We start from the raw sequence: 11,827 nt of genomic DNA on the forward strand, positions 1-11,827 counted from the left end.
TCAAACGGAAAGTGATCCCTTCTGAGGGAGCTGCACTAAATCATTATAGTTTTCTGTGGATAAAGCTTTACTGAGGGTATGTCTTCACTACCCCCTGGATTGGCAGGCAGCGATCGATCCAGCGGGGATCGATTTTATTGCATCTAGTTTAGATGCAATAAATTGACCCCCAAGCAGTCTCCCCTTGACTCCGTACTTCAGCGCTGCGAGAGGTGCAGGCAGAGTCGACAGGAGCGGCAGCGATCTACTCACTATGGTGAAGACACCATGGTAAGTCAATCTAAGTACGTCATTCACATAGCTGAAGTTGCGTAATGTAGATAGATTTCCTTCACACCTCTCTTCTCCCCCCCCACCCCCAGTAGACCAGGGTTAAGCCACCCTTTCCCATCTTATTCCTCAGCGTAGAATATTAATGTCTGGTTGAGTCAGAGGTGAAAGTAAGCAGGTACGCGCTGGTATGGCATACTGGTAAGAGCCAGTGCGCCGTACTGGGATCGGCTTTCCCAGACGGCAGTTTAAAGCCCTGGGGTAGCTGCAGCGGGGATTTAAAGGCCCCGGAGCTCCAGCCCTCACTACTGCCCTGACCCTTTAAATCACCGCTGCCCCAGGGCTTGGGCAGCAGGGCTCAGGTGGGGATTCAAAGGGCCCCGGAGCTCCAGCTGCTGCTACCCTCCACCCCCTGCCCCTCCCCCGGCGCCCTTTAAATCCCTGTCTGAGCACTGCTGCCCGAGCCCTGGGGTAGCAGCAGTGGCGGGGATTTAAAGGGCGCTGGAGCTCCAGCCCCCACTACTTCCCCACAGCCCTTTAAATCGCTGCCTGAGCCCTGCTGCCAAAGCCCTGGGGTAGCGGTGGTGGGGCTCTGGCAAGGATTTAAAGGGCCCCAGAGCTCCAGCCACTGCTACTGCCATGGGCCTTTAAATCCCCACTGGAGTCCTGCTGCCGAAACCCTGGGGTAGCAGCGGTGGGGCTCTGGTGTGGATTTAAAGGGCCAGGGCGGTAGTGGTGGCTAGGGCCCTTTAAATCACCGACGGAGCCAGGCCGCCGCTACCCCAGGTCTCTGGCAGCAGGGCTCAGGTGGGGATTTAAAGGGCTCGGGGCTCCCGCAGCTGCTACCACAGTGGAGCTCCAGGCTCTTTAAAGCTCTGCCAGAGCCCCAGAGTAACAGTGGCAGCTGGGAGCCCCCAGGGCTCCTCAGAGATTTAAAGGGCCCGGGGCTCTGCTGCGGTAGCGGCAGCTGGAGCCCTGGGCCCTTTAAATCGCCCCTGAGCTCTGGGGTTAAAGAGCCCCGGACTCCCAGCTGCCACTACCCCAGCTGGAGCCCTGGTTCTTTTTAAATCAAGATGTAAAGGGCCTGGGGATTTAAGGCCCTGCCTCTTCTGGTTAAGGCCACGCCCCCTGCTCAGGACTCCGGGGTACTAGTAAGTCCTCTAACTTACTCTCACCCCTGGGTTGAGATCATGGCATTTGAAAAAGGATTCTTCCTTTTTCATTGTATATGTTAACTTATGAGGGGGGGAGAAACACTTTCCCCTATTCCTGAGACAGACAGACACACACACACACACACACACACCCCACTCCCCAAAATATGGGTATTCTGTGATAGTGAGGATTTTGCTACTATTTCTTTTAGCCCTATGTCTGCCTTGGTTTCCCTATGCACTTGGTACTGCTGTGCACTGAGTGTAAAAGGGAAGGCATTAAGTGTTTGAAACATGTAGCTGTCTGGTTGGATACTAGACACATTCACGTGTGTGTGTCCTGTTCCATTTGTTGATGGATGATCAGGAAGAGACTATGGAAGCCACAAGGACTGGGAAGCAGAGGCACACTGGACATGTGAATGCCATAAAGGACAGGTGTGAACAGACTGCTCTTAGGGCTGTTGCTGTGAACAGAGGACAGATTGGGAGAGAGTGTCAAAATGGATCTCAGAGAATCAAGGTCTGGCAAAGCCATTGCTTCCACCAATGTGGTGTCTGTCTTAAGCTTACCTTTCCAATGTTACCCTAAAGACTTGAAGATGTTATATTCCGGGTGACTAATAAATGCTACCTTGGTTTGAGAAGTCTGCCTTACCTCACTGCAGATATCTGCTGTTTGCATTGCTGTCTAAGGTGGAAAAGCCTCTCTCTCTCGAGTGATCTCAGTTGTGTAGGGAATCACCACTGGCTTTGGGAAGTTTGCTGAAACTGTTGTTCCAACTAGTAAACTCAAGTATGTTGTATCTGTATCCTTCTTTCACTTAGAAAATGGGTATAGAAAGTAGATCCATATGATTTCTACAGTGTCCATTTTTAGCCCATTTTCTTCCTAAACAGCGAGGGATATGTTCTCAGATTTGTGAAAAACATTTTCTCTTTTTGAACACTGTAAATTGTTTGGTTTTATGATTTTCCTTGGAGGAAACTTCAAGTGAATTTAATTTAGTCACATTCCACAGATAGTGGGAAATTGACTTCAAATTTTTCTCTTCCACAAATTCCTACAAGTCTATACTAATTAAATGTGATTTGTAATCGCTTCCTAATGGCTTGAAACTATCTGCCTTTCCTCATGCTAACACTGATACAATAGGTAGTGTAGAGTAAAGGTGTTAATATATCTTACGCAAGGTAGGTGAGGTAATATTTTATTGGAGCAGTTTCTGTTGGTGAAAGAAGCATTTGAGCTACATAGAGTTCTCCAGGTCTGGAAAAGTAATCACTGTCAGGGTTACATACAAGGTGAAACAGATTGTTTAGCATAAGTAGTAAATATGTTGCAAGAGACCATTTAAGATGAAGAGGGTGTGTCTTCCTCTTTAAAGGTGAAGCTATCCAAGATTCCTATGCTGAAACAGACATTCCTAGTATATATTTTACTTGGTGCTCGTCAAGCTGGCATTTTTCTACACCGTATTTTAATCCCTTCCTGCTTCTTGAGTCTACAAAGAAAGCTCAGTACAGCGGTGGTCTAGGGGTATTCCTAGTATGTCCTCCTGTTCATAGTAACTCCAGTTGCAGGGGAGCCCTCTAGTGATTGATATGGACATGACCAAGGGAGGAAAGGCACGCTCGCTCTCTCTTTCTCTCTCCATTCCCGTGAACAATTTGTGCTGACTCGGAGTGTACACATGTGTAAAGGGGAGCTGGGAACAGTTTACAGCCATACCTGGGCAATGATCATCAAATCCTAAGGTTTAGCTCCTAATTTAGACAAAATCTCATTGGTGTTTGGACTCTGTGTAAGAAGGGTCAATTATACAATTTCAGAGCCAAGGGCTGCCCGGGCTGGGATTCTCTCTTCCCTCTTTCCACCCCCACCCCCCCGAAATAAATATAATATACTTTGTAAACCACTCATGAATCCTGCCATCTGTAGGTTGTTTTCTTCAATGTGGATTTGGAAAGAACGGCACACCAGTAGGTCACGAAAGAGATTTTCTGCTTGTTCACAGTTTATGAAAATGGCCAAATAGTATGGATTGAAATAAGCTGAAATGCAGATGTTGACTGGACTAGTAGAAATTTACACCTGTATGAGGAGCAGAAAAGAAAGCAAAAACAAGTAACTATTGTATTTTGTAGGAGGAGAAAACTGAATACCCAATAGAGTGTTTGGAAAGGAGTGAGAATGGCTACTGCTCTGCAAATATTTCTAGATTAAACACAGTTGAGAACAACTTAAAACTGACAGCTAAAAAGATCTTTCTCCAGTACATGCTTCCAAAGTTTTAAATGGGGTTTTGATAGGTTCAGCAGAGTACACTGTCTTGTCCTAAAATGTTTGGATTTGGGTTGCTATTGTGTAACGGTCTAGCTATTAAATCATTTCAGACAAAACTATCATAGCCAGAGGCATCATCTCCTACATGTTCACACTGGCCCTGCTCTACTCTGTAGTTTGATTGGGAGCTAGAATCTGTTAGAGGCCTAAGAGTGAATGAACAGCTGTTGGTATATCACAGTCTGGGTCAGAGAGAATGTGAGCATTGATGATGGCCATGTCTTTTATCAGCTGCTTTGTAAAATCTTTTCTGCAGCAGATTAAGAAAAGTATCAAAGTAAAAGGGAATTCCTGTAACAAGACCATACTAATTTAATGTGATCTGTAATAGCCTCCTGGTGGCTTAAAAATATCTGCCTTTCTACATACTCGCACTGATTCAACAGAGTATAGTAAATTTGTTGGTATATCTTACGCAAGGTAGGTGAGGTAATATTTTATTGACTCAGCTTCTGTTGGTGAAAGACAATCATTTGAGCTACATAGAGTACTTTTTCAGAATGGAAGAAATCCGTGTCATGGCTAAATACAGGGTGAAACAGATTGTTGAGCATAAATGGTAAATGTTACCCATTTCATCTTAAATGGTCCATTGCATGTCTTCCTCTTTAAAGGTGAAGCTATCCACAATTCCTGTGGTGAAATAGACATGCTAGTATATTTTACTTGGTGCTCTTCAAGTTGGTAATTTTCTACACCATATTTTAATTCCTTCCTGCTTACTAGGTCTACAAAGAAAGCTCAGTACTGCAGTGCTCTGTGGTCTATGGATATTTCTAGTATGTCCTGCTGTTCGCAGTCACTCCGGTTGCTGGGGAGCCCTCCAGCGATTGATATGGACATGATCAAGGGAGAAAGTCTCTCTCTCCCATCTAATTGGATGGTGAAATCTAAATTCCCCAACATAATTTCCACTGACTTGGAGTGTACGCATGTGTACAGGGGAGCTGGGAACAAGTACCAGCAATGCATGGGCAGTGATCATCAAATCCGAAGGTTTTGCTCTTTATTCAGGCAAAATCCTGTTGATGTTTGTTTGGACTCTGTAAGAAGGGTCACTTATACAGTTCCAGAGCCAAGGGCTGCCCTGGCTGGGATTCAACCCCCAAGTGCTCAGTGCTGTTCAGCTTTGCACCTTGCAGAGTTGGGCCTGCAAGGAAATTTGTGTCTAAAGAGGTAGCAGAGAAGCTGGTTTCACCATTTTTACATTAAAAGGTAACATACTCTTCTGGGATGCGCCAGTGTCCATTTGTGTGCTGCGAGTCTGCAGTAAATATTCCCTTTTAATGAGTGGGTGTAGTGCTTGTAAAAGGGGCCCAGATGCCAACACCAGGAACCAAAGTTCTTTTGTAGGATGCAATGTTACATATTCTCCAAAATACACCAGCATGAAGATCAGCAATGCAAGCTTCCTCTTGCTGGCCTGCTAATCTACCTTCTTCTTTGAATGATTGCTCATATCTATTCCACAATAGGTGTGCATGCTCGCCACGTGCACCGGTGCCGGAAGTTTTTCCCCTAGCAGTACCCGTAGGGAGGAGCGTGCCTCCCCCCGCAGCGCCTGTCTGGCATGGTAGAAGAGGGGCTGCGCTCTCCCCTATCCTCAGTTCCTTCTTGCCGCCAGTGAAGGTGCATCAGAACTGCTCAGCTCCAGCTTTGCTGCAGCTCGTCCCCAGAACTCTTCGTTTGTTCAGTAGTACCTGTAGTCAGTTAGTTAGTTTAGTCAGTCATTGAGCCTGGGCCGGGACATGCCTTGCACCCCAGGCTTTAAGTCATGCGGCTCTTGTAGGCACTCTATGCCAAGGAGCGACCCGCACGTGGATTGTCTGTGCTGCTTGGGAGAAACCCGTATCAGTGAAAGGTGCAAGATCTGCAAGTATTTCAAGCCCCAGACTAAAAAAGAAAGGGACATTAGGCTCTGGGCCATCCTGATGGAGTCGGCGCTGGCCCCAACCCCAGCATGCCGCTCCGAACCGGTACCCAGCACCGCGGCCTCAGTACGCAGAGACACTCTGGTACCATCGTGCAGTCGGCACAGCTCCCCATCCACGGGGCACGCCAAGAGGACCGGAAAAACTCCCTCTTTGCAATGGAACCAAGGGTAGTCTGGGACAGAGGCTAGGCCCATGTCGGGTAGTCCTCAATCCCCATTGGGCCCTAGGCTTCTGACTCACATTGAGCGGAGTAGCCCAGCCCTTTCGGAGCAGGCCTCTTCGGATGCCATCTACACCTGAAGCTCTCCAGGCAGCCAGGAACGTCATGTCCATGCTGGTGCCCGGAGTTCCGCTGATGTCGGCCCCACGCTCCAGGGGCAAACCACTGCTGGGATCACCGCAGTCACCACCGGCCTGGTACCGGTCTCGGTCAAGGGAAGGTTCCTGACACCGCTCACCTCCCAGTGACCATTCAGGGCTCAGTCCATGTGGATTGCCCTCGACACCGGCCAGACTGTCCGGATGGGTGCTATCCGACCAGGACTTCTGGCACCGCTCATCTTCACGAAGCCAATATCCGTGGGACTGTGGTAGACGTCGCCAATGGTCCTCATCTTGCAGGAGATACCGCAGTCGGTCGCGGCACGATCGTTGATGCCGTTCCCTCTCGGACTCCCGTTCCAAGTCTCCACCAAGGCACTGTAGCCCTGGGTGTCAATCACCGGCATCTCGCTGACGTGGGTCCGCCTATCGAGGCCGTTAGCAGAGCAGTTACTACTGTCGGTGCCGTTCCTCCACGTCAAGATCACTGTCCCATGGCTGATGTAGGTCCCGGCACCGCGGATACTCCCAGTCCAGAGGCAGCAGTGGATCATACGCACTTACGGGGCGGGCGCAGAGAGTGCCAACCAAGCTGGAGCGCAGCGGTGGAATAGCGCTATGACTGATGTAAGTCAACAAAGGTTATGTGTAGCTCTGGGAAGGCGGCGATTGGCTAGGTGGGCCCGGGCAGGCTGGGGGCTAAGAGGGGTCACAGTAACAGCATAGGGTTTGCTGTGTGATGCAATTACAACAACTTTGTGCAGCTGCTGGGGAAGTTTGTACAGGCAACAAATACACCCTGTGCGGGCGGGTGGGGGGGACCCTGTCACCAGGGGTGGCAGGTTTGTAGAAATTTTGGTGGCGCCCAGAACCCACCCCCACCGAAACTCCTCCCCAACAAACTCCGCCCCCATCTGCCCAAGGCTCTGGGAGGGAGTTTGGGTGGGGGAAGTCTGGAGTGCAGGCCCTAGGCTGGGGCAGGGGATTGGGGTGCAGGGTGCAGGCTTTGGGGATGGGAGGGGGTGCAGAGGGAGGGGGTGCAGGGTGAGGGCTGTGGGGTGTGGCTGCAGATGAGGGGTTTGGGGTATGGGAGGAGCTCAGGGCAAGAGTAGGAGTGTGTGGGGTGAGGGCTCTGTCTGGGGCTGGGAGGTTTGGGGGGTTAGAGAGGCAGAGGGTTGGGGTGTGGGGGGATGAGGGCTTTGTGGTGTTGGAGAGGCTCAGGGCTAAGGCAGGGTGTTGGAGTGCCGGGGGATGAGGGCTCTGGCTGGGACTGTGGATAAGGTGTTTGGGGTGTTGGAGGGGCTCAGGGCTAGGGTGGAGGGGGGTGTGGGCTCGGGGTGGGGTGGGGCTGGGGATGAGTTTGGGATGCAGGCAGGCTGCTCCAGGATAGGGGCTGGAGAGGAGGACTCCCCCCAGCCCTTTCCCTGCCGGCAGCAGCGAGCTCTGGGGGAGGAGCCCCCCTTTCTCGCCCCCCCCCCGCCCAGCAGCACACTCACCCCCACCACTGTCGCGGCATGTGCTCCTAGGTCCCCTTTCAGATCCGTGGGGGGTGCTGCGTGCGCCTCCTCCCCTGCTGTTGCCCCTGACTGTAGCCTCACTGGGGGTGAGGGATGGGACTGCCTCCTTGTCCAGCGTGGGGCAGGAGTGGTGACTGTGGGCGGTGGGGGGTGGCCCTGTGTTGGGAGCAGGTCCCGCCGGAAAAGGGAAGGGTCTGAGGTGGAAGGGCAGGCTCAGAGTCAGTCTGCCCTGGCAGTGGAGCTGGGGGGCGCTCGGACCCTGCGGCAGCAGTTGCTGCAGGGAGGCAGCATGGAGCTGCACAGAGGTGTATGGGGGCAGCAAGAGGGGGCTGGGGGAGGCACGGGGGCAGGACGGCAGGTGGGGCTGGGCGGTCACCCGGCCCCAAATAGTGGTGGAGCTGGGCCCCGGGCCGACTCCACTCACCCCGCGCCGCTGGGGCCAGCAGCGCGGTAAACACGGCTCCACCGCCATCGCTGCCTGCAACTCCTGCAGCCTCCTCCTCGTCCTGCCCCCCTCCACTCTCCCGAGCCTCCGGAGCGGGGAGGAGCAGCCTTCCCAGCTGGAGCTCAGGGCATTAGCCTGAGCCTGGGCGCACCCAGTACGCCCCGTGCGCATGCCTATGCCGCCCTCCCGAAGTACGAGGCCGCCCACAGAAAGCAGCGGGCCTACAGAAAGTGCCCACAGTGGCAATCCCGGCCTGCCCCCCCTCAGCCTGCATTTTCTAAGGGCAAGCAGGCGGGCGAAAGGCGCTTTTGACAGGACACTGAGGGGTACCCTGCCAGTTCTCAGCAGGGACCTACCCCCAATAAAGCTCCTTTTCTCCAATGGGTTGTGTGCTTTCCTCCCAGAATGGTTGCGGCTCACCTCGGCCCGATGGGTCCTCAACACTATCTCCCGAAGTTACACCCTTCAGTTTACCTCCTCCCCGCCCAACTGCCCTCCGCCCCCGTCTCTTCTGGGGGACCCCTCTCATGAGGCCCTGCTTGAGCAAGAGGTGGGGCGGCTCCTGGACCTAGGAGCTGTAGAGGTGGTGCCCAAGGAGTTCCTGGGCAGGGGGTATTACTCCCGGTATTTCCTTATCCCGAAGGCCAAAGGGGGCTCAGGCCCATCATGAACCTGCGAAGCCTGAACCACTACATGGTGAAACTCAAATTCCACATGGTTTCCCTGGCCTCCATCATCCCCTTCCTGGAGCCCGGGGACTTGTACACTGCCCTCGATCTACAGGATACATACTTCCACATCCACATATTCGAGGGGCACAACTGCTTCCTCCATTTCATGGTGGGACAGAGTCACTACCAATTCATGGTCCTACCGTTTGGCCTGTCCACTGCCCCCACGGTCTTTACAAAGTGTTTGGCTATGGTAGCAGCCTACCTCAGATGCCAGGGGGTCCAAATATTCCCATATCTGGATGACTGGCTAGTCAAAGACACCTCCCAGTCACAGGTGAGGGATCATGTGGCGCTCGTCCTGTCCACATGTACTGCTCTGAGGCTGTTGATAAACAATACCACGTCCACATTAGTCCCGGTCCAAGATATAGAGTTTATCAGGACGCTACTGGATGCAACGTCGGCCAGGGCCTCTTTCCCACCAGACAGGTTCGAGACCTGAAAGGTCTCATCGACTCAGTCACAAGGTTCCTGGTGACAACAGCCAGAATTTACCTTCAACTGCTGGGTCACATGTCTGCGTGTACATATGTGGTCCATCATGCCAGACTCAGAATGAGGCCCCTCCAGCTCTGGCTGGCCTCGCAGTTTTCCCAGGCCACAGACAGAATGGACAAAGTCCTCACCGTGCCGAACTCGGTGATCACCTCCCCGCGGGGGTGATCTGTCCCAAAGAACATGCTCCAAGGGGTCTCATTCAGGGACAGGGACCCGTCATTGGAGCTGGTGTCCGACATGTCGGACCTGGGTTGGGGGGCCCATGTGGGGAACTTTCAGACCCAAAGCCTGTGGTCTCTACAAGACCTACCCCTTCATATAAACGTCAAGGAACTGAGGGCGGTGCGACTGGCATGTGTGGCCTTCCCCTTGCACCTGGAGGGCAAGGTAGTCAGGGTCCTCACGGACAACATGGCCGCGATGTTCTATATCAACAGGCAAGGCGGGGCCCGATCCTCTGCCCTCTGCCACGAAGCCCTCAGGCTGTGGGACTTCTGTATAGCTGATGACATCTACCTAAAAGCCTTCCACCTGCCAGCTCCCAGAATGTGAGGGTGGATCGCTTGAGCAGGAATTTTTCCTCTCAGCACGAGTGATCTCTACACCCGGAAGTGACTCACCAGCTCTTCTGAAGGTGGGGTACTCCCCAGGTGGACCTATTTGCAACCCGGCAGAACTGATGATGCCCCCAGTTCTGCTCCAGGGGGGCCTAGGGAGGGGCACTACCTCTGATGCCTTTACCCTGTCCTGGTCAGGCCAACTCCCCTACACTTTTTCCCCATTCCCTCTGATCAGCAGGGCCATGGAGAAAATAAAGACGGACAAAGCCAGGGTCCTCCTCATTGCCCCGGCAACACTGGTACAGGACCCTCTCGGGGCTGGCAGTAGCTCCGCCATGGCAGTTGCCATTCCGCCTGGACCTGTTCTCTCAGGACTGGGGCCGCTGTCTCCATCCCAACCTAGCAATGCTTCATCTCACGGCATGGCTGCTCAGTGGCTAGGTGGTGAGGAAAGGACACGCTAGGAACAGGTTCAGCATGTCCTCCTCGAAAGTAGACGGCCCTCCACTCGCCATTCCTATGTGGAGGAGTGGTCTCGGTTTTTGATATGGGTGGCAGGCCAGGGTGTTTCCCCAATGGCCGCCCCGACCCAGCTTATCCTTGATTACCTCCACCACCTGAGGGCCCAGGGACTGGCGCCCTCATCAGTCAGGGTGCATTTGGCGGCCACATCAGCCTTTCATACCCCAGTGCAAGGGCACATGGTGTTTTCCCATGCTATGACCGGCTGATTCCTTAAGGGTTTGGACCATCTCTGTCCATATTCCAAGCCCCTGGTACCACAGTGGGACCTAAACCTGGTGCTGGTTCGTCTCACAGGGGTCCTGTTTGAACCACTGGCCACATGTTCCTGGTCTCACCTCTGGTGGAAGGTGGTGTTCCTGGTAGCTATCACATCGGCTAGGCGGGTCTTGGAGCTCGGGGCCCTAACCTCCGAACCGCCATATATGGTTTTTCATAAGGACAAGGTCCAGCTCCGCCCACACCCTGCGTTCCTCCCAAAGGTGGTCTCTGCCTACCACGTGGGTCAGGACATTTTTCTGCCCATCCTCTGCCCCAAGCCTCACACAACTAGTGAGGAATGCTGTCTCCAGATGCTTGACATGAGGTGAACTCTGGCTTTCTACCTCGTGCGGACCAAGCCATTCAGTAAGTCTTCGCAACTATTTGTTGCCTTGGCTGAGTGTGCGAAGGGTCAGCCGATTTCCACTCAACGGCTTTCTAAGTGGATCCCTTCGTGCATCCGCTCCTGTTATGAGCTGGCGGGGGTTCCCCCGCCACCCATTGTGAGGGCACACTCGACTCGGGCGCAGGCCTTATCGGCTGCCTTCATGGCCCATTTCCCCATCCAGGACATTTGTAGGGCCGCCAGATGGTCTTCGGTTCACATGTTCACCTCGCACTAAGAGATCATCTCCCAGGCCAGGGATGACGCCAGGTTCTGCAGGTCCGTATTCCATCCCGAGAACTTGTGAACTCCTAGTGACCTCCAACAGATATAGCTTGGAATCACCTATTGTGGAATACACATGAGCAATCACTCGAAGAAGAAAAGACAGTTACCTTTTCTGTAACTGGTGTTCTTCGAGATGTGTTACTCATATCTATTCCACATCCCACCCTCCTTCCCCTCTGTCGGAGTTGTCTGGCAAGAAGGAACTGAGGGTGGGGGGAGCACAGCCCCCCCTTATACCGTGCCAGGCAGGCGCTCCCCCCTATGGGTACTGCTAGGGGAAAAACTTCCGGCACCGGTGCATGTGGCGAGCACACACACCTATTGTGGAATAGAAATGAACAACACATCTCGAAGAACACCAGTTACAGAAAAGGTAACTGTCTTTTACCCTGCTCTGGAGAGACTGCATCTTTAGAGGTGAGTTCATAGTTCAGTGTTCCTTCGGTCCTACCAAGAGATCCATTTAGTGTCAATTCATAGTGGTGCGTGTTATGATGTGGGTATCACTCCACTTTATCCTGGGTGGGTTTTTCATAAAAGGGTAGAATCTGTTGCCATTTAGCAAGAACTTGTTGAAAACACAAAGTTTTT

The sequence above is a fragment of the Lepidochelys kempii genome, chromosome 1, assembly GCF_965140265.1.
Source record: "Lepidochelys kempii isolate rLepKem1 chromosome 1, rLepKem1.hap2, whole genome shotgun sequence".
Taxonomy (NCBI): Eukaryota; Metazoa; Chordata; order Testudines; family Cheloniidae; genus Lepidochelys; species Lepidochelys kempii.